Below are 24,042 nucleotides of genomic sequence, written 5' to 3'. Positions count from 1 at the left end.
TACTTCCCAGCTCACCATGGCCACCTGCTGGCCCAGGAAGAGGGCAGTGTCATCGAGAAAGCAATCTGGAAAGGAGACCCCAGCCCTCCAAAGAGTGATGTGGACCTGACAAAGGGAAGAGAAAGGTCTTTCTGTGTGTAGGGTTTCAATTATGATTCGTGAGAATCTGCTTCAAAATGAAATTTCCCCTGTAAAAGTTCAAAGGATAAAAGTAATCTTTACTAAAAAAAAAATCATTTACAGTCTCCCTAAAATATGTCAACTCCTTAGCCATTTCAGCAATACCATCTTCCTTCTCATTTCCTCCTTCTCTTTTTAAAAATTATTATTTTTAGAAGCAGTTTTTCTCCATGTTTTTTCAGGAAGACAGTTTTAATTAGTCTCCCCTTTTCCTCTGAAAGCAGGGACTGCAGATAGGACAGGAAACTACTCTGCCCTTGCGGTGCCAAGTAAAGAATTATGCAGTATCATTAGCCTGGGAGAGGTCCCCTTCCTTCTAATTTCGTACCAGTTCGGTATCTTTTCTCTGTGACATTGGTCCCAACAGGAACTTAGAACACATGATCATTCAATACTTGTTTACTGCACGTCTCCTTGGTGCCAGGCACCACTATAGGAACTAAGGACATAGTGATGACAGAATAGATAATTAAACAGAGCTTACACTGTAGCTGAGAACAGTCAATAAGGAAGCAAGATGCTCTCTGAAAGAAATTGGGATCACGAAGAAAATAAATCAGAGCCATACCAAAGAGCACATGGAGGCAGGGGACCAGAGACTCCTTTAGATGGATGCAGAGGGAAGGCCTCCCCAAGCAGGTAATGTCTGAGTTGAGTCCTACTTGACAAGATACAATGTCCATGAGAAGATTGTATCTGAGACAGCATCAGACACAGGCTGCAAAGAACATCAATGGTCTACCTTCTTCAGACCAGCTATATATGTAAATGTATATGGAAATCATGTATCAAGTGTATATGTGTGTGTGTGTGTGTGTGTGTGTGTGTGTGTCGCTGAAAAATACTTCTGAGAGGCCAACATTTAGGATGGTAAGTTAAATTTAAGGAAAATACAGGGATGAATAAAATATGAGATTGCAGCAGAATTAAAATAACCTTAGCTGATTAACACTATTTCTATTCCCATTTATAACTATTAGGTACATATACATAAATATGTAGAAAGTTTTAAGCTATCCTTGATCTATTAACTAAGGGGAATTCTTTTTTTTTTTTTTAAATTGACTCTATCTTCCATGCTGTACTTTTCATCTCTATGACTTACCTACTTTAGAACTGGAAGTTTGTACCTTCTAATCCCCTTCGCCCATTTTACCCATCCTCCCCACACCCTTCCCCTCTGGCAACCCCCAGTTCATTCTCTATATTTAAGCATCTGTTTCTGTTTTCTATCTGTTTGTTCATTTGTTCTATTTTTTAGATTCCACATATAAGTAAAATCATATGGTATTTTCTTCCTAGGCAAAAATCCCGAGAGCTGTATTTGGATAATAACACAAAATCATGAATTGGTAATTTTTATAATCCCAGTAAGTGCTAACTCAGCTGACCTACATGTGGCATTTGATAATCAAACTAAATACTCCTATTTTCAGATGTAAGAAATAATTAATTAATTAACTGCTTTAAAAATTTAGGCCTTGCCTGATGAATCACAGACCTCTACCCCTGGGGCAAATAATACATTATAGGTTAATAAAAATAATTTTTTAAAAAGATGCCATAAATAAGTCAAGCCTCAAACATTTTTACACCAACTTTAAAAAAAACAACAACCAGGGAATTAAATGAAGCAAAGAAAAATCAACCAAAAAAAAAAAATGTAAGCCTCATGATTTATTAAAATTCACTAGAAAATGAATAGATGAAGAAAAAGGAATGACGTTTCCAAAATTTTTTTCACTTTTCTGAAAAATACTTTCATTATCACTATCTTTAGCAAATTTAATATTTAAAAAAACACTTATTTTTTTCTAAGCTTTGAGTCAGAAACAATAAAATGCTGTAGAATCTGGGAGAATTTCCATGTTGACCAGGAGAATTTTGAAGCTGTGAAGTCTGATAAGAAAGGAAGTGAGAGGTGAGTGAAGGTCTCAAACCAAATGGGGCAGAAGACCAACTAGTTGTGACAAATAGAGAGAGAGCAGCTGCTGACCAGTCTTGTGACCTTATTTATTACCTGGGGAGGAGAGCTGGCCAATGATGGAACAGGAGGAAAACCATATCCTCCCTTGGGGACAAGGTATAAAGATCAAGGGATCTGTGAAGTCTTGCATGTCCCTCGATGATGATGATGGTGATAATGACCACAGCAGTCCCTAGAGTGTGACACCAAAGTGAAGGGGAGGAAAAACATACCCACACGGAAATGAGGAACATTTTACAGCAGATGGAAAGCCTTCATTTGATTTCAAGTTCTTTTGACAGGAAACTCATGCCTCTCCCAGATTGGAATTGTCTCCCTTCCCATCATGTTCTTTGGTTAGAACAAAAGTTAGGGAACACTCATAGGGTTACCTTTAACGTTCCTTGTGCCGGGGACGATGAGAGGGCCATTGATACATCGGCAACTCTTCTCTTTCCCCTGTGAAAGTGTACCACATCCCTCTTCTAAGGGGGAAAAAAAAAAAGCAGAAGGGAGAAGAGAGATCAGGCTGAAGTTGTTACCATAATGCAAAAATTACTCTGAGTAAGAGGAAAGTCCACTCTAGAAGTATGCAGTATGCTCTCTCCTGACTCCACAAGGTGTCAGAGGAAAAGATGTTCTGTTACTGGTCTTTTTTTTTTTTAACCTAAGTACCTTTATTTATTTATTTTAAATTTTATTTAAGTTCTAGTTAGTTAACATACAGTGCGATATTTGTCTAAGGAGTTGAATTCAGTGATCCGTCGTTTATATACAACACCCAGTGCTCATCATAACAAGCGCCCACCTTAATATACATCACCCATCTAGCCCATCTGTGACTCAGTCTTATGTTCTCTTTCCTTGTCTTCCCCTCCATTACGTCTCAATCACAAATTAATTATAGCATTGACCACATTTTGCCATGTTTTGAATCCATTTTCATGGACCTACCTATCCATTTGAATGAAAAGTCTCTGATACATATTGTTTCACAAAGAAAATGTAAAATATTTTTTTCTTTCTAAAAATGTAAAATATTAAGCACAAGGTGAAGAAAAGCCTATGGAGAATTTGGGTTCCAGAAGTAAGGCTATTGTTGTATATGCTTCTAAAAGAAGCTGAGGTCACACACCTCACAGGATAGATCTGGGTTTCGTTCATTTTGATTACTGCAGAAAGAATCATGAAACAGGGGGAAAATTTGTCTTTTATTTTGGAAGCAATACGAGAACTCATAAAAGAGGCTAAGTGTGGGTGACGGGGGGCCACCCATGCACTGATGTGGGATATGAAGTGAGGACGCCACAACAAGGTAGGAGCTCTGCATGCTGAAACCCCACCTCAATGTCAGAACATAAGTGAGGACTGCTGGAAAAAACCCCTCTCTTATCAGCAAGGTTTTTAGGACAGAAGATATTACTGAAATGAAGAGTTTAAGAAAGGCACTCAGAGCCAGAGCTATATTGCACAGAGCAGCTGCCATGGAGTCTCTGCTTATGGGGGGTGTGAAAGCAAAGCTCACACATGGGTATCCATCAGCACAGCCGCCCCCCCCACCCACCTCTGGAGGGCAGCGGCTGGCAGCAAGAGTCATCTGTGCAAATGAAGTGACTCACACTCAAAGACTCAGACAGCCAGGGCACCGAGCCCATGACTCATCACCAAGACCTCTCCGGCCCCCTGATCTCCTTCTTCCCCTCCCAAGGCAGACCATTTGGAAAAGTCTGGATGTTTTCTCAGTACAAATTAAACTCAAAAAGATGGAAATTTATTTATATTTCTCCTATCATCATTCCATTTACTTTTATAAACTGTTATTTTGGATGCTGCATTGCTGAAGAAACTAAAAGTTCCCAAATAGAGAAGATCTCTGGAGATAAGACATAATTCTGCTTAAGTACCATTTCATTTGGATATGAATCAGGTTTTGCTGTGTTCTCTGCGGTAGCATTGGATTTGAGAAGTCGGAAAACATAGGCTTATTTTAAGATCGTGCATTAGACATACGACCTTGATCAAGTCATTTAACCCAAGTCTCTGTTTCCTAATTTGTAATACAGGAATCATCACACTTGCCCTGATTACCTAACAGGGCTGCTAGGGGTATCATATTGAATAATCACTGTCATTAAATCACTTGCCATTAATAAAACACTTTATTTAAAAATAAAGTGTAGGGGCTGCCTGGGTGGCTCAGTGGGTTGGGCCTCTGCCTTCAGCTCAGGTCATGATCTCAGGGTCCTGGGATCGAGTCCCACATCGGGCTCTCTGCTAGGCGGGGAGCCTGCTTCCTCCTCTCTCTTTCTCTCTCGCTTTACTTGTGATCTCTCTCTGTCAAATAAATAAAATATTTAAAAAAAAATAAAGTGTAAAATAAAAATAAATATAAATTTATTAAATTTATATTTAATAAATCTTTATATATATTTTTATATATTTATATAAAATTTATATATTTATATAAAAATATATAAATTATATATTTTATATATTTTATATATATATATATTTATATATTAAGTAAATCTATTAAATTTATTAAAAATAAAAACAAAAACACTTTATTTAAAAATAAAGCCGTATTCTCAAAGTAAGTTCTTAGCTCAAACCTCAGTCATGCACATAACTTCTTAGATTGCTTCTTTCACCCAACCCGGTATGGATCCTCCCTCCTTCAGCAGCACCATCCTGAATGGAGCTGCACACCTAGCCAACCAGCTGAAGGTTACATCTCTGGTCTCCTTACTGGGGCTGTGAAACAAAGTTCTGACCAATGGTATGTGACCCCAGAGCTCTGAGGCACTTTCTGGTTGCTTGAAGGATAGCTCATGTCTTCCCCTTCCTCTTCTCCCCTCTTGCTCTCTTGATTGTAGTTGTTATAGAGTTGAAATGGCTACCTCAAACCACGAAAAGAGAAGCAACATGGCAAAGAAATAGGATGGAAAAAAACAAGAGTCTGAAACACTGTGGAACTGCCATAGCAGCCCCAGGCTGTGGAGGCTGACACTATTGAGTAAGAAAGAATAGACTTCACTTTTTATGCTGCTGATATTTTGGCCTTTGTTATGGCAACATCCTCATGGATACATCCCCACTAATTTTTTAATTAATGTTATACCTAGTTTACTGTAGCATTTATCACCATATAAGGAGTGGGGAAGGAAGGTTTGTTTAACAATAGGGAAAGGATGGTGTATCTACCGAACTGAATATTATTCTATTATTTAAATCTAATGTAAAGGAGCTGTACTGACTCCTAAAGCCGGGCTCTCTACTTGCACTTTGGGTTTGATCTTTTCTAATTCCTCAGAAACTTACATTACCAATTATACCCTCTCTCATAAATTCAACTGTTTCCTTTCAGATAGGTCCTTTCCTCAGCATCTCCTTTAGAAAAGTACTCCCAGACTCTCAACCATAAATTTCTTCACTTGTAAAACAAGGTAAATTAAAGAATCTCAGCTGGAAGGGTTCTTAAGGAATATCCTTCTCTGTCTCATTTGGTGGGATAATGGATGACTGCGTTCAATACTGGCCACATCTTCTGAGTCTCTTGTGTGCTCAACCATTAGAACCACACTTTGCGTGATCTCATCTAGTCCCCATGGCTTTAAATAACATCTAAATGTTGATGATTTCCAGGTTTGTGTAGCCAGTTTCAGCCTCCCTTTTTAGTTCTGGAAGTGTGTATTCAGTTGCCCACTTGACGGCTTTTGATTGGTGTTCCAGACTTTTGAAACTTAATGTGTCCAAAACTGAACTCTTGATTTTCTTCCCCAAACCTGCTTCTCCTGTGGGAAATGTCAACTCCATCCTTCTAGTTGATGTAGTAAACCAAAATCTTGGCCTTATTTTTGATCCCTTCTCACAGTTGTATCTCTGTTGACCTGGTCCAGGCTACTGTCTTATCTCTTGCCACACTGTTGCAATGATCTTTTAACTGGTCTCCCTGTTTCTCCACTCTTGCCTCTACCTCCTTCAATCTAGTCTCCAGACAGCAGCCACATCAAAACAAAATTCATATCACAACATTCCTCTGCTCAAAATCTTTCAACGGCTTCTATCTCATTTGGAATAAAATCTAAAATCTTTCTCTACAAGTCTGTATGTGTTATAGCTATTGGACACTTTGATTTTATCTGTCACTAACTCTGCCTTGGTCACTTTGATCTTCCTGCTATTCTTTGAAAACAAAACAATTATGCTCCTACTTCTAGATCTTTGCATTTGTTAATTCTGTTTCCCAGAATCTTCTCCCAGATATTAGCATGGCTCACATCTTCATTTCCTGCAGAGCTCTGCTAAACCCCATGTAAAATATCGCATATGTATCCCCATTACTCTCTAGCACCCATCTCCGTTTGTTTCATGATATGCATCACTACCTGATATGCTCTCTATATAATTTATTTGCATATGTATTGCTTGTCTTCTCTCCAGGAAAACAAGGTCTTTCTTTGCTTTTGTCTCCCTGCTGTATCTTCAGTTTTTAGAATAACCCAGCACATGAATATTTGTGAATGAATGAAAGAATGAATGAAATGAATGAATGAAAGAACAAACTAGTGCATTTCTATTCAGGGATCTCCTATACATTGTCTTATTTGGAAGTCTGTTTTACATTTAATTATCTTAACATGTAAATATATTCATCTTATTTCTAACTATAGAAGAGTGGGCAAACAATACCTTAACATAGCTGGTGTAAGAATTCCTTTGAAGGAAGTGTTTTGGAAATGTTTTATAAACTGATTGAGTTGAAAAGCATAACCACTTATCAGCAAGAGTTGGCAGAAGACGAAAAACAAAAGGCATTAAACTGCTCTGCATTTGAAACTTGGAACAATAGAAAGACAAAAAAAACAGGAGAAGAGGGGAGAGTGTAAATAAGAAACAGGTGAGTCAATTGGCAGGGCATGGCAAAGGGTTTATGACATGGAAAAGTCAAGCTGAAGTGGTTTGAGTTTCTGTTATATAAGCCACTCTCTTTCTGCCCAAAATCTTCAATAAAGTCTGCTAATTCCAAAAGCCACTTTTGTCTGTAGATGGTATGTGCGTGTGCACGCACACATGCCCTGAAACAAGGAAACAGACTGTGTTCTGTGTTTGGGCCGACACTACGCCGGGGAGGAGGTCTAGAAGAACAGCGCACGGAAGATCAGCAAGAAGACGGCAGAGGCAGAACTCATCTGCGAAAGGTGACCCGGTATGAGTGAGCCCTATTGGAACGGACAAGCATCTTCGTGAGGACGCTGGGGCCCGAGGCAGTCTTCCATTGTACTGACAGGGTAAAGAGGCCTGGTTGGTCCTCTGTGGTACTTGACCAAACTGTCTTTCCATGTAGAGCCTCTTTCAATGCAAACCTTTACAGAAATGTAGTGACCTGAAAATAGATAATCAGTTACTCTTGAATCTTTCCAGACTAAAAAACAACCCCCTCACCCCAAAACAATGTCATCATTGTCATTTAGAAAGTTATTTATTCCTTTGGTATATATTCCTCTGTATTTGTTTCAATGCCTTCCATTTCCTTTGATTTTCCTTAAAAACAGAAGAAAGCCAGACTTAATGTGCAAAAGTGGTCTAAAACCTAGTAGATGAAAAATGTTCTTCATTGGGGCGCCTGGGTGGCTCAGTGGATTAAAGCCTCTGCCTTCGGCTCAGGTCATGGTCCCAGGGTCCTGGAATCAAGCCCCACATCGGGCTCTCTGCTTAGCAGGGAGCCTGCTTCCCCCCACCCCCTCTCTCTGCCTGCCTCTCTGCCTACTTGTGATCTCTGTCTGTCAAATAAATAAATAAAATCTTTTAAAAAATGTTCTTCATTGTCTACATATATTCTTTCTATTTAAATGGTAACAATAAACTTTATGTATTTTAAGCATGGACTAACCTGGCCAGTTCACATGTAAATTTTAGTACTACTAAAATTATTAGTATTATAATAGTAATAGTAAATAGTAAAAAAAAATGGTAACATTATTAGTATTATAATTAATTATTAGATTATTAGACCTTTAATTATAAGTTCAAATAATTACTTTTATAAAAAATAGAAAGTTCAAACAATATTATTTTTGCTACCCAATCCACAGCATTTTCCCCTTGCTAAGAGCTTCATGTTAACTGCATACGAAATTTATGGGTAATTCTAACCTCATTGCAGAAAACTCTGAGTTACTGTCCAAAGCCCTTCTATAGAAATATGGTAGGAAACATTTGAAACAAGCATGCCATTGTCTGGATATCAAAAATCTACTTTGAAACAATTGATTTTGATGTAAAACAATCTGATACCCTAACAGAGCTAAAGTCATAGTTAAATACACTGAACACATCACACATCTCAGAATTAGCCACTGGTGCATACACTATGATTATGCTATTGTTTAAAAATAAATAATGCAACTTGAAGATCTAAGACGGTGCCTACAGGAGAGCCTCTTATCTTAACACTGATCATGCTGTTGATTAGCTGCTTCTTTGAGCCTGGAAGAGTCATCAATTCATGAAACAAACTTCAGAGCTTCAGGAAGATTTGCTGCTTGCGCTATCCTTTGTTCTGGGAAGCCAAACTTGTGCCCTGTTGGAGCTGTGGCCGCCTGTCCTTTTTCCTTAAGCATTTTGGAAATAAATAGGAGATGGAGACTGAGGAAGAAATGCTGGGCTCAGAGAGCAGCTCTCACCTTCATCAACCCCCATGAGGGATTTTTCCTTCTGCCCCTTTCTTGTAATGAATGACTCATGTCCATGATTACTTGTTTGCCACTGCTACCCGTTGATCCTTCTCTTTCATCCTCTTTTACATGGCCCTCTAATTCAAGAAATGGAACATTTAGAAAAATGCCACAATCCCCACTTTCATCAAACTTTCCACTTCATGCAATGTTACCCATTAGCAGCCTCTAAACCAAAGAAAAGTGATAATTTGGATTACTCAAGGCAGCATCTTGATTTTTCTCATTTGTCTTCATTCTGTAACTGGATTCTTCCCTGATCTGTAGTCTGATGTTGGACTAGAACCTCCTGCCCACCAAACAAGGCCAGTTTCAACCACCAAATTACGTCCTGTGGTCATGGAAATTAGCACATGTGGTTTCACAGACAGGCTCTCAAGTTTTTAAATCTAAATTTTGCTAAGTTTTATCTTTTTAATAAATGTTTATTGATTTGTTTTAAAGTAAATGAGGAAATGCAAATGGTCTTTTGCTTACTGTTACCATCTGTAAATTATTTATTCTACAACCAAGAGGAAAACAAAGAAGACACACATTCCTTGTTCTTTTACCGGTTATTTGAGGGCAGAACTTTGATTATTATTACCTTTATTATTTCCAAATAGAAAGACTTGAGTTAAACCATACAAATACATTTAATCGCTCAAATAGAAATTAATAGGGGCAAAAAGCCTTCAAAAGCTGAAGTTAAAATCTGACTCTGAAGATCTTCTAAGTTCAAAGAAAAACTTTGTGAACATTAGAAGCACAAAGAGTATTGCTTTTGCTCCCCGAAGTTAATTCTTTCAGAGACACAAAAGGATGAACAATCACGCCTATAAACATGGCCAATTATTTTTTGAAATGTTTTTAAATTATGAGAGGAGAGGATATATTTTAAAAATGGGGTACTGAATTCAAACAAAGAGCACTGTAACTGTAGCAACCCAGAGATATTTGTGTTTTAAAGTAGTGGTTTTGGGGTGGGAGGTTTTCTTCTGAAAATATGCAGTGGAGTTGGCCAGAATATGCCAACCTGGGGAATAAAATTAAAAGATGGCACAACAATAGTTATGGTTTTTAAAATTTATAATAATTTCCATGCTTGTCAGCCTGACAAGTGAAATCACTAAGGCTTCAGACCCCCCCCATGCCTGCCTTACTTATGAGCAGATCAGCAGGGATCACCTGCTATCCCCTACCTCCCCACTTTGGGTGCCCTGGGAACTTGTAGTGTGGCTTTCCTGGGCATCACTTCTTCAGCAGATGACATGGTCCTCTGGTCCTGATTTTAATCCCTCTCTTCAGGAATGGTCCTAGAGGCCCTTCCTCTCTTTTGGCACTATGCCAAGGTGAGGATAGGGCCTTTCCCCACCAGAGAACATGGAGAAGCTGAGGGCCTTCAGTCTACCATGGGGACCACATCATTAAAACTTCTTCTTTTTTTTTTTTTAATGCTTTCTTTTTTTTTTTTTTTTAATTCTTTCTATTATTACAGCAAGATAATTTGCCTAGGAAATTTATACAGTTTTCTGCAAGGGTTATATCAGAGCATCATTCATTCACTCATTGTTTATACATCATTTATGAACTTATTATGCACCAAGCTCTTGCTCATTTATGTAGAACCTACTACGTACAAAGCTCTTGCTCATGCCATTGAACAGGACACACACGACCTCTCCTCTAAAGCTGGTTTTCTTTTTCTTTTCTTTTCTTTTTTTTTTTTGGAGAGAGAGAGAGAGAGACAGGTGGGGAGAGAGGCAGAGGGAGAGAAAGACTTCCAGTACTATGTTAAACAGTAAAGTTGAGAATGGATATATTTGTCTTGTTCCTGACCATAGGAGAAAGGCTCTCAGTTTTTCCCCACTGAGGGGGATACTAGCTGTGGATCTTTCATATATGGCCTTTATGATGTTGAAATATTCCTTCTATTTCTATGTTTTTGAGGGTTATTATCAGGAAAGGATACTGCATTTTGTCAAATGCTTTTCTGCATCTATTGACAAAGCCATTGTTCCCTTGTTGGTTTTCTGCTTAGATTATCTGTCCATTGATGTAAGGGGATTGTTAAAGTCCCCTACACAATAATAATTGTGTAATCATCAATGAGTTTCTTTATGTTTGTTAATAATTGATTTATCTATTTGGTGCTTCTAAGTTGGGGGCATAAATATTTACAGTTGTTAGATCTTCTTGATGGACAGACCCTTAATTATGATATAATGCCCTTCTTCATCTCTTGTTACAGTTTTTATTTTAAAATCCCAGTTTGTCTGATTTAAGTATGGCAACTGAGGCTTTCTTTTGATGTCCATTAACATGATAGATGGTTCTCTATCCCCTCCTTTCAATCTGCAATGTCTTTAGGAATAAAATGAGTCTCTTGTAGGCAGCATATAGATGGATCTTAATCTTTTATCCATTCTGATACCCTAGGTTTTTTGATTAGCACATTTAGTCTATTTACATTTCAGAATGTAAATTCACTCTGTAATATTCAGTGAATATGAGTGATTATTGAAAGATATGAATTTAGTGTCCTTGTGTTACCTGTAGAATTGGTGCTTCTGGTGATGTTCTCTGATCTTTTCTAGTCTTTGTTGCTTTTAGTCTTTTTTTCTCTACTCAGAGTCCACTTTAAAATTTCTTGCCGAACTGGTTTAGTGGTCATGAGCTCCTTTAGATTTTGTTTGTCTGGAAAACTCTTTATCTCTCTTTCTATTTTGAATGACAGCCTTGCTGAATCATGAATTCTTGGCTGCGTATTTTTCCCATTCAGCATGTTGATCAGACAAGATCGGGCGTGTTCAGGGTGGTATGGCCATAGACGCCATTCAGCATGTTGAATATCTCCTTCCACTTCTTTCCGGCCTGCCAAGTCTCTTTGGACAGAGACACTGCAAATCTGATCTGTCTTTCCTTGTAGGTTAAGGACCTTTTTTCCTTTACTGCTTTCAGGATTCTTTCCTTGTCTATGCATTTTGTGAATTTGACTGGTGATGGCTGGCTTTGTTGAATTTAATGGGAGTTCTCTTTTCTTCTTGGATTTTGACATCTGTGTCTTCCTCAGATTAGGGAAGTTTTGGGCTATAATTTATTTGACTAAGCCTTCTGCCCCCTTATCTTTCTCTTCATCTTCTGGGACTCCTATGATATGAATATTACTGCATTTTACTAAGTCACATAGTTCTCTAATTCTACCTTTGTGGTCCATTACCTTTCTTCCAACTTCAGTATTTTCCATAATTTTATCTTCTGCATCATTGACTTGCTCTTTTGCTTCAACCATTCTCATTTTTATAGTTTTCTTTTATGTTTGTATCTCAGTTATAGCATTTTAAATTTCAGCCTGACTAGATTTTAGTTCTTTTACCTCTGTAGTAAGGGATTCTCTAGTGTCTTCTATGCTTTTTTCAAGTCCAGTATTATCCTTATAATTGTTTTAAATTCTAGTTCAGATATCTTACTTATGTCTGTATCAATTAAATCCCTGGCTGTGAGTTCTACCTCATGTTCTTTCTCCTGGGGTGAATTCCTCCATCTCATCATTTTGTCCAGAAAAGAAAAAAAGAGAAAAAGAACAACAAACTAACAAAACAAAAAGCGAAAAGCAAAGAAAAAGAAAAAAAAAAAACACAAAACAAGAAAGCTAAAAACGCCACTAGATCCTGGGTGTATTTTGGTCTCTTATTAAAAGAATCTAGATCCCCCCAAAAATAAAATAAAATAAAATAAAATAAAATAAAATAAAATAAAGTAAAATAAAATAAAATAGATGAAAGGAGACAAAAATGAAAATCACATACATATAAATTTTTTAATAATAAAAATTTAAAAAGGAATTGGAAAATAAAAGAAAACAAATACAAAAAAAAAGAATAAGAGTAGAAAGGAAGCTCAATCCTATTTCCCCTAGAGCTGAAGCATTGCAGCAGTCTACGATTAGTAGGTTTGGTGTGAGCTAGCTGTTTGCATTGGTCTTCTGGGGGAGGAGCCTGGGAGTGCTGATTCTCAGTGGAATTGCGTCTCCCCGGCACAGGAGGCGGGGCTTGGTGTAAGCAGCTCGGGGACTCCACTAGGTGGCGGTGGTTTGCTCTCTGAAGACTCTCAGCTCTAATCGGCGAAAGAGATGAAAATCCTGTCCTCTAGGCCCAGAGCTGAAAATCTGTGACCCCACTTTTCAGTGAGCCCTCAGAAAACCGATTGGTCACCCTATTTGTTTCCCTGGTTTATGTCTGAACCCTGAGTTCATCTTTCCCATGTCGGAAGCTTTTTGTCTCAGGAGCATAACCGAGTTTCAAAACCAAATTTCCAGGACGCCCTGGTGCGGACCCACGCTATAACTCGGGGGAGGATATTGCCATACTTGCCCGCATTCCAGGAACACCTCACACCACTGCCTGGTGGTTCGCATTTAATAGCAGAAAGCCCGCACCAAAACCTGCTACTCTCTATGAACCTCCCGGCTCCTCTGCCTGGGAACAGTGTAGTACCTTGATGCCACCCATTCTTCTTGTCACCCAGGGGATCCTCTGACCTTCCTGCCGCTCCTGGGATTCTGCCTTTGCTACCTGAACAACTTGAATCTAGGTACATCCCCCATGGTAGTGAACTTAAAAGCTGCGCCTCTGTTGCTTCTAATATTTTGCGATAGCCTCCCTAAGCAGGATCCCTCCCCTCATCCATGAGGAAGGCTATGCCTTCCCCACGTGAACTTCGTGAACTTCGCATCTCCTACCTCTGAAAAGGTGGTCACTTTTCCAACTGTAGACTTGCAGTTTTTGTTCTCCCAGATCCTTTTGATCTCTGATTGATTTCTTGGGTGTTCACAATAATTTGATAACTATCCAGCTGTGTTTAAGGAAAGAGACAAGCTCAGGGTCCTCCGACTCCTCCACAATCTTAACTCCTCTCCCTCTTGTAAGATTTTTATTAGCTTTGTTTCTTTGAAGCAAAAAGTTCTATTTTAAGGATAAACAAAACTTAAAGGCACATCTACTTTAACAACAGCAACAAAAAAGCCCAAATAAACAACAAAGGCAAAGTCCATTCATTAGCATGATGAAAATGTTTCATTATTGAACTTTCTCAAATTGTGCATAGCATTCCAAAAGGAGAAAATAGAGCCATTTGAGGACTGTGCACATTGGCAATTCTCTTGAGTTTTGACACAGGTACAGCTTGCTAGTCAATCACATCTCATTCACTCATTTGTAATTTGATGGGTAGGACATGGAACAGAAACTTAATGTTAAATTCCAACATTTAAGTGATCCACTCCCCTCCACCCCCACACCCCCACGAACAACCACAAAACTGCTTTCAGATCTTGCTATGATCTTAAACCATCACAATAAGTCTAAGAAATTTCTGAGAGCCAGCATTAAATTTCCCTGACCAGCTATGTAGTAAAAATTAAGTTGTTCTTTCCTTTAAACGAAGTGAAACAAAGTAGAAAGTATTAACTTCATTAAGCACGGCACTTCATAACAGACAGACTTAACCAATCCTAAAATGTAATAATCTTGTGACCAATTACAAATGGGAGGAACATCTTATAGTTTGGTTCTTAAACCTGGACAAAGAAACAAATACAGGGATATAAAATATATAAGTCTGTTCAATCTTTTTCAAATATAAAGACATGATTGCCAAATGTTTCATGACTCAACCTTTGGAATTTAATAATTATATATGTTTTTGGTGAAGGATTAATGTGACACTTCACATCAACTGTCCTTATATTTTTAAAATAATGTATACGAAAATGTTTTAAGACCAAAAACTTTACTATACATGTTGAAAGTATTTGCAACCCATGAAATGTCTAAAAATACCATTTTCAAAAATTATTTTAGAACGAGTTCTAGGTCTGGGAGCTTGTCCATGCCCCACCCCCAGCACCCTCGTGGTCACCCTCTAAGTCCACCTTTGGGTCTTCCCTTTGTCTGCTACCATCATGATGCTTTGAAAGATGCACAGTTCTAATTTGCAGTTGTGTCCAGAATTCTTCCTTCGGCCTATTACATTCTCTGGTTATTGCCAGCCACAGACAGCCCATGGAGACCTGACCCTTCTCTGTTTTAACCTGGCCATGTTGCCATTTCTACTCTCCTATTGGCATAGGACACTTAGCAATCGCTTGAAAGGGTAGCAAATGAAAAACAGAATGCATGCATTGGTTTCCTGTTCAAAACACCCCCCTTTGGAGAACAGTGTGGAAATTCCTTAAGAAATTAGAAATAGAGTTTCCCTATGACCCTGCAATTGCACTACTGGGTATTTACCCCAAAGATACAGATGTAGTGAAAAGAAGGGCCACCTGTACCCCAATATTCATAGCAGCAATGGCCACAGTCACCAAACTGTGGAAAGAACCAAGATGCCCTTCAATGGATGAATGGATAAGGAAGATGTGGTCCATATATACTATGGAGTATGATGCCTCCATCAGAAAGGATGAATACCCAAATTTTGTATCGACATGGATGGGACTGGAAGAGATTATGCTGAGTGAAATAAATCATGCAGAGAGAGTCATTTATTATATGGTTTTGCTTAATTGTGGAGCATAAGAAATAACATGGAGGACATGGGGAGAGGAAGAAGAGAAGGGAGTTGGGGGAAATTGGATGGGGAGACGAACCATGAGAGACTATGGACTCTGAAAAACAGTCTGAGGGTTTTGGAGGGGTGGGGGGAGGGAGGTTGGGTGAGTCTGGTGGTGGGTATCATGGAGGGCACAGTACTGCATGGAGCACTGGGTGTGGCACATAAACAATGAATTCTGGAACACTGAAAAGAAATTAAAAAATAAATAAAAATTAAAAGAAAAAAAAAAACAACACCCCCTTTCTGTGATGTTCAAACCTGAAGGGTGGAAACAAGGACATTGACATTTGACTCCATGCCTTCCCTCTCTTTTCTCTGGTTTCTTCTCTCTTGCCCCAGGAAAGGCTTACATAATAATCTAGATTTTTTTCCTGCTTTATCATCTATTCTGTGGTAACTCTTTTAAGCTCTGACTCATTTGAAATGTACAAACTTTTCCCATTTCTCATTAAAGTCTGGCTTTTGAAAATCAAAAGTACTTGCTTTTAGCCTTTTAATTCACAATGGATTCACAACCTCTGTTGTGAAATTTAAAGTCAAGCAATGATTCCCTTATTCTTGGCAGCTTCCCACCCCACTTCCACAAGGCAATGAATTCCACTGATCCATTGCATGGGTCAGCTGCCAAATTGCTCTAAAAGGGGGATTGCCACATAAAACTTTGGTTTGATGTCTCAAAAATGCATCTCTGATACCACTAGAAGTGGAATTATTGAATTGAAAGGAATGCATTTTTTAATCTAGTCCTTATAAACTTGAAAGTGTTCTAATTCTAATCATTTCCATCATAGTCTTAGCCATTATTCCTTAAGGACTTTTAATACATGTTACTAAATTAATACATGTTACTAAATTATCCTCCAGGAGCATAGGATGAATATGCCCCAAATCATGGTGGCTCAGTCTGTTAAGCATCTGTCTTCGGCTCAGATCATGGTCTCTGGGTCCTGAGATGGAGCTCTAAGTAGGGCTTCCTGCTCAGCAGGGAGACCACTTCTCTCTCTCTCTCTCTCCTTTTGCCCCTCCCCACCATTCATTCTCTCTCCCTGTCTCTCTCTAAAATAAATAAATAATAATCTTAAAAAAAATAAAACCCTAACACATGTTAATGTAAAATATGGATATATGTCTTAATATTTGCCAATTGATAAATAATAAATAGTATCTCATTGCTTTAATTGCTAAAAATTATGAACAAATTTGATAGATAATTTGGCAGTTACATTCATTCATTCATTTATTTGTTAAACATCTGTAGGTTTCTATGTATGTTAAACAATGGGGGAAAATCCACAAGACATGATTTTATGACTCCCATTCAAGAGGCTCACATTTAAATGGGAAACAGCTTGTAAATAAATAATTACTTCTGAGAATCAAAATGAATGGCAGACATGGAGGAAAAGACATGAAGTGTTTCTTAAAAGTTTATGAATCCAAACTGATACTTTAAAAGCTTTTTTTTTTCTCGAAAGAGGAGAAAAGAAAAAAAGCTTTCTTATTACAATAAAAAAAAAACCACCTAATAAATGTAGAAGGAACGATGAAAACAGAAAGTCATCATTTTACTAGCACTATAAAAATAATTTATTCAGGGGGCGCCTGGGTGGCTTGGTGGGTTAAGCCTCTGCCTTCAGCTCAGGTCATGATCTCAGGGTCCTGGGATCGAGCCCCACATCGGGCTCTCTGCTCAGAGCCTGCTTCCCCCTCTCTCTCTGCCTGCCTCTCTGCCTACTTGTGATCTGTCTGCCAAATAAATAAATAAAATCTTAAAAAAAAAAAAATAATTTATTCAATTAGGATCATCCTTGGATACTAGAATATTGAATGAAACCTTGTTGGGAGCAATATATGGAGAAATTGAGTTGAGAAACACTCTCTTACTAGATTACCAAATTTAACAACAATAGGAAAAACTGACACCGTGTGCCTTTGATGTGATTCAATGAGGAATATACAACATCATCTATGTAATAGTCTTGCTAAAAATGTTCAACCTAAATTAATCATAAAGAAACTCAGGTGAGACAAATTAAAATGACAGACATTCTGAAAACAACTGTCCAGAATTCTAAAAAAACAACAACACAAAAGCTTCCTGTCTATACTTCCCTATTCCCCCACCAAAAGACTAGGAAATTATTCTAAATTAAATAAGACAAAAGTGATATAAAAACTAAATACAAGTGATTTTTGACTGGATACTAAAACCAAAAAACAAACAACCAAAAACTATAAAAGAAATTATTTACCAGCGTGGGGATGTTTGGATAGGGACAAGCATATTTGATAATAGTGTCAATATTCAATTTTCTGATTGTGGTTGTAAAGGAAATGTCCTTATCGTTAGGAGATGCATGTTGAAGTATCTAGGAGTGAAACACAGTGATGCTCATGAATAATTCTCAAATAGGGCAGAGAGAGAGAGAGAGAGAGGGATGGGGAGAGCGCTGTGGTAGAAGGAGAGAGAAAGCTCATACGATGAAGTGCTAACAACACACCAATGTAGTGATGTAGGGAAAGGGTATACGGCTATCCGTAGTACTATTTGGCAACCTTTCCATAGGTTTGAATTATTTTGAAATAAATACTGGAGAATTTTTAAAAGTGATTATACAGAGAAAAATCAATAATTTTACCACATACCATGAAAATGCCATGAGAAAAGCAGTGGTAATGAACAGTGATTGTAAACAAACAAACAAACAAACAAACAAACCAGGAGGACTTCTCTCTTTTCTTCCATGCATACTCTGTCTCTTGGTGACACTTCCCCATCTGGTGGCTTAAATGCCATCTTATGCTAATGACTGTCAAATATATATATCCCCGGTTCCGTACACTTCCCTAAACTTTTCACTGCTGCATCCTCACTGCCTAGCACCTACTAGATCCTCAGTAAATGTCTGAGAATGAATGAATGCATTTTTTTTTTTCATGGAGAAGAGCAAGTCAATGTCATAGAGCAGAAGGTTCTTGATCTAGGTCTTTAAAAAGGAGCAGCTATTAGTAATCAGGCCATTGGGAATATGACCTGGCACATCCTTGCCCCATTCTTTTGCCAATGTCTTTTGGTCTAAACAGTGACCTGGATCATCAATGCCAGCTGGATTGGAAAAGAAGGGCAGGTGGTGAAATGGAACATGTCCACGCTGTGTCATGGTAATGATAGAACTACAGCTGATGATTGTCTATGATAAAGCAGACTAATGCCCAGCTCTGATTTTGCAGAAGTAACTAGAAATCCACAGCTTTTTGTGGAACTTCCCAATTTTTAAATGTCTTCAAAACCAGATGAAATAGGAGCATCTTGGTGGCTCAGTCAGTTAAGCATCTGACTTCTGATTTTATTTTATTATTTTTTTAAGATTTTATTTATTTATTTGAAAGACAGAGATCATAAGTAGGCAGAGAGGCAGGCAGAGAGAGAGGAAGGGAAGCAGGCTCCCTGCTGAGCAGGAAGCCCTACTTAGGGCTCAATCCCAGGACCCTGAGATCATGACCTGAGCCCAAGACAGAGGCTTTAATCCACTGAGCCACCCAGGCGCCCCTGACTCGATTTTAGCTCAGGTCATGATCCCAAGGTCCTGAGATGCAGCCCCACCTTGGGCTCTGCACTGGGAATAGAGCCTGCTTAAGATTCTCTCTCTCCTCTCCCTCTGCCCTTCCCCTCTCCACACTTTTTCTCTTAAAAAAAAAAAAAAATGAAATTCATCTGCTGGCTGAATTATGCAGTTTGAGGTCCAAGACCCACTACATGGTATGGCAGTAAGAGATGAGAACTGGGGCCATAGGAAATGGCCTTCTCTTGGAGAAGTCCTGTGCAAGATTTGCTAAAGAAATCAAGAAAAAAAGAAAAAAAGAAATAGAATCAGGTTTAAGTGGAAGATTAAATATGTCCGATAGGAATAAAAGAAGAAATGATCACGGGTCAAATAAGAATAAGAGAAACAGTCCTTCCTGAGTAAGAGGTAAAAAATATAACTTAGACACACACACACACGCACACACACACACACATAGAGTTCGCCCCTTTAAAAACAAGCACAGGGAGTTTTTAGCGTTCTGGAGCGCTCTGCACTGAATGTGCCTGGGAATGTCGTGTGGACTGGCAGAAAAGGTGCTAGTGGGGAAGACTGGATTGGGGAACCTACTCAAGTGGGGCTGGAGTAGAACTGTCCTGCTCATACTCTCTGGGTTCTCACAATGTGTTTAAGGAGTCCTGCCTTAGTATGTGAGAGCAACAGTGTAAAAGCAGAGGTCGTAGATGCTAGGGACCAGTACTGATGGCACATTCTCAACTCTGCCATCTTCACTTACCCATTTCATCCTTCTTCCCATCTTTTTCTTTCTAAGAAACAAAAGAATTTTGCTAATTTGAGGAAATCCTGGTAGTACCCATACTTGACATCATTTTATTTCCCCTGTGTTTTTGTCTCCATATTTGCAATTGTTCAGCAACTGTTTCCTTGTGCCTACTCTGGGCCAGGGACTATCCCAGGTGCCAGAGATATAGAGAACAAAGGAAACAAAATCAAATTCTATCCTTTGGCCCATGCCTACTCTTGTAGAACTTGCATTCCACCAGAAAGAGACAGACAATATAACAAATAAGTGAATGATATTTTGGAAAGTGGTAAGTGCTATGAAGAGAAATCCAGGCAGAAACGGAAGCAAGTGTGTGCTGGAGTTGGGGAATGATACTACCCACGTCTCCCAGGCTGCACAGTCTCACTTTATTAGTGGAGTGCTTCCTAGTTGTTTGATAAGTCCAGTGATGTAAGTTTAATTTCAATAAATGTATTCCCTTATTTATTCTTTCTAGAGTTTGAAGGCCAATATCAAATTTTTCTCAAAATAAGAAGTATCTAATTTTTGCAAATATTTAATGTGCAATATTTCAACCTTTTTGTTCTCTCTTGTCTCTCTGTTCACTAATGACTGATCAGTTGCTTTTCAGGAATATTTACTAAGATCATGTTAAACACATAAGTCCATAGAAAGACAGAGAAGCAAAATTAAAGTAGAGGCTACAGGGAAGTCCTAGGCTAGAGAGCACACAACCTGGTCATAGTGCTTAGTGTAGAAAGCTGGATGGCAGGGATGGGTAAGATTCTGAAATCCATGGGCTCTTTGCCTGATCTCATTCCGACACTTTTACAACCAAAGCTTTTTCGAAGGGTGCTAAGAAGAAACACAACAGCTTGATTTGTACTTGATGCTCTCTTCTTTCTCTAATGGTTGTGTGACGGACACAGTGAGAAGTGGAAATAGGGGGGCGTCTGGGTGGCTCAGTGGGTTGAGGCCTCTGCCTTCGGCTCAGGTCATGATCTCAGGGTCCTGGGATCGAGCCCCGCGTCGGGGGGGTCTCTGCTCAGTGGGGAGCCTGCTTCCCTTCCTCTCTCTGCCTGCCTCTCTGCCTACTTGTGATCTCTCTCTCTGTGTAAATAAAGAAATAAAATCTTTTTTTAAAAAAGTGGAAATAGGCATAAAAATGAGATGTAAAGAATAAAAGGAACAAAGAGTCTAAAAATGCCATGAAGAAGGTCATTCATTTGGGAGAACTTGGCAAAGGACCAGTTCAGGGTCACCTTGGCACATAGCAGTCCAGTGGATGGTTTTTCTATTCTTTTCCCTTTTCTTCTTGAGTAACTGAAAAAAGAAGGAGAGAGAGAGAGAGAAAGAAAGAAAGAACAAACCAAAGATACTATCTTTGTGACTTATAAGTGATAATCTTAGCCTAGGTTATCCAAAGCAAAATCTACCCCCAAGACCCGCCACTAATAAAGACTTTTCTTCTCCTATGGCTTAACTGATTACACAGTTGTTAATCAAATTTTCTTAAGTATAATTTTATTCTTTACTTTCATTACCTTGAAATAATCAAATCCCTTCTCTATGAATGACTTGGTAAAAGCATCCAGCTTAAAATCAACAACTTTTACCAAAATATACTATTTCCTATCCTACCCCTTATTTTCATTATTTGATTGAGACTGCTGCAGAATGAAGACTTTTCACTTTCATTGACATTTTTTTTAATTGTTATAATAGCAGGTGTGCAGTAGATGTTTTTATTACCAAAAACTAAGATTCAGAAAGGTTAAATAACTAGATTAAGATCACACTGCTAGTATTATCTGACTTTAAACCTCATCTCAACATTAGTCACTGAAAGGCTTAACCTAGATAAGAAGTTATAGTTTTCTATTACTTTTTTGTCTTCTCTTACATTCCCTCTCTTTCTATATCAATTTTGTCATGTTCACTCCCAATAACCTTACACTTAGAAGATTGCTATAATTCCTAATGGGCCTCCATGATTTTAGATTTTCTCTCCCCTCCTTTCTAATACACAGACCAATGTTACTAAAACATTGTTTTCATCTGATCACCCTCTTAAAAAAATATAAACTATGTAAGAACAAATTCAACCACCTCATTTGATTTAAGATCCTCCAAAATCCAAGCCCATTTTATAGAGTTCTTTATTTGGTGAATAGCATTCCTTCCCTACCAAGCCATACTCATTTTTTATGTACAGTTCTAATCGTATTTATCCCATAAAGCTTTGTTCCTAGTCTCTGTCAAGAGCTGTAAAGTTCCCAAGACATTACCCTACTTGCAAGCTTACAAATTAGCCTGTCATAATTTCATAGGTGCTGGCAGAGGACATGAGACTCTGGGATCAGAGATGAAGGACTGTATTACTCATGGCGCAGCAAGCATCCCGAGTATCATTATACTTGCATTACATTTCCTCGTTCCCAAGTTCCACAGAGAGAAAGAAATTGATGCCTAAACATGCAGTGGATTGTGTTACATGAGAGAAATCCTGAGCAGAGGTAACCCTAATCTTTTATAATGGCTATAAACAAGCCTGTTCTTTGCCCCAGAGGAAGACACTATCTTTATCTTCCAGTCTGTTCACAATACAAACACCTTTGAAAGGATAATTTAGAACAAAGGCAGTCAGTGCCTCTGCTTGCAAGACGTGCAGAAACTTCGCAGACCCATAGAGAATCTTCTCCCAATACTCCCTGGTCCAAGCTAGTACAAAGAGCCTGTATTACATGATTTAATACTACTCTACATCCCTGCATTATTTTCAGATAATTCCCTACATATGCCATATCTCCCTGCAAAAGATCATTAGCCTCATGAAACCATCATGTCATATAGTGTTTCTGTATTTCTTAGCATTGAAGTGGGTACTATATTCATAGTTGTTTCTTGCAGGAAATTGTTCAATGATGACAAGCAATCAAGTATATTATGAAGAACTGTAATTATCTAGCTTTGCGCTTTCTACTGAAGTGTATTATCAGAGAAATCCAAAACATCTGTCAATGAAATAAGCAAGGCCCATCAACAAAGAATATGAATTAAAAAAACATGATCTCACATTCAAATGCATTGTGTCTTAAATAGTGTTGAGAAAGTACGTGTTTCTTATCCAGATGAGCCAACAATATAGTCTGTTATCTTCTGGTCCATTTGACTCTCTGATTCCTTCTTGAGCCACCAGTTGTTATTATTTGTTTCAAAAGCCTGAAATGGCTTGTATCCGTTAGTATCATGTTGGGTGCTATGCTACACCCCTGACGGCCAAGCTGTCTGATGGTCAGGGATTTGACAATTCTGACCTAAGTGCAGGTAAAGGTGTGGAATATTTTCATAATAAGACAAAAATTATTGCCTGGAAATATGATGTTATTAATTAAATATAAGTCAATGTATGATTTTCGGGGGGAAGAAAAGGAGTGTATATTTGGAAAAAATCTATAGGATGTGAAGATTGTGGTGAGTTGGTCTTAGACAAGACCAACTTAAGTCTTCATTTATTCATTATTCAAAATAATTGATTATCACTAACTCCATCTCAAGCAGTACAAGATGTTGGAGAGAGAGGAAAAAGGTTTCCTGTTCTACAGTTCACATGGGAACTACAGTTCACAAGGGAAAAATAAAAAAAATACATATAAGAAATCATTATGGCATTTATGGTAATAACTACAATGATAGGTATCAGAAAAAAAAAAGAAAAACTGTTTGGTATCTCAGTGAGGGAAGGAGTTAATTCTACCCAGGGATCTGGGAAAGCTTCTCTGAAAAGTAGAGTGATCAATATGTATTTGTTCAATGAAATTTGGATTTGATGGATTTGTTGAATGTACAAAGAAGCTAATATTTATCAATATAGAATACTATAGTCAAATGGAGCAATAGAAAATACGTTGGAGAGAACTGCAAAAATTAACTGTAGAGAGGTGGTCCTGTGATGAGGTGGGAAGAGGATCTGTGCTTTGCTGGGAAAGTGAAAAAATTATGATTAAGAAACTATACAGAAAGAGGGTTGCTGGCCTTACCATTCAATCACATGTGAGATCCATGGGACAAAAAGAAAAGAGTTGAGGAATTGGAAGTATTGATACAAATTATGTCCCAATAATTTGGGAAACAATTTGCATCTACTATATTAAGATCCCTATAATTTTCTTGCTGATTGGGTTAAGAATCCTCAAGACATTTCACACTTCAAGAGCGTGGTGGGAAGAAACTGCC

The sequence above is a fragment of the Enhydra lutris genome, unplaced genomic scaffold (genome assembly GCF_002288905.1).
Source record: "Enhydra lutris kenyoni isolate GAN:26980312 unplaced genomic scaffold, ASM228890v2 scaffoldscaffold58, whole genome shotgun sequence".
Lineage (NCBI taxonomy): Eukaryota > Metazoa > Chordata > Mammalia > Carnivora > Mustelidae > Enhydra > Enhydra lutris.
Note: the sequence above shows the minus strand (reverse complement) of the source record.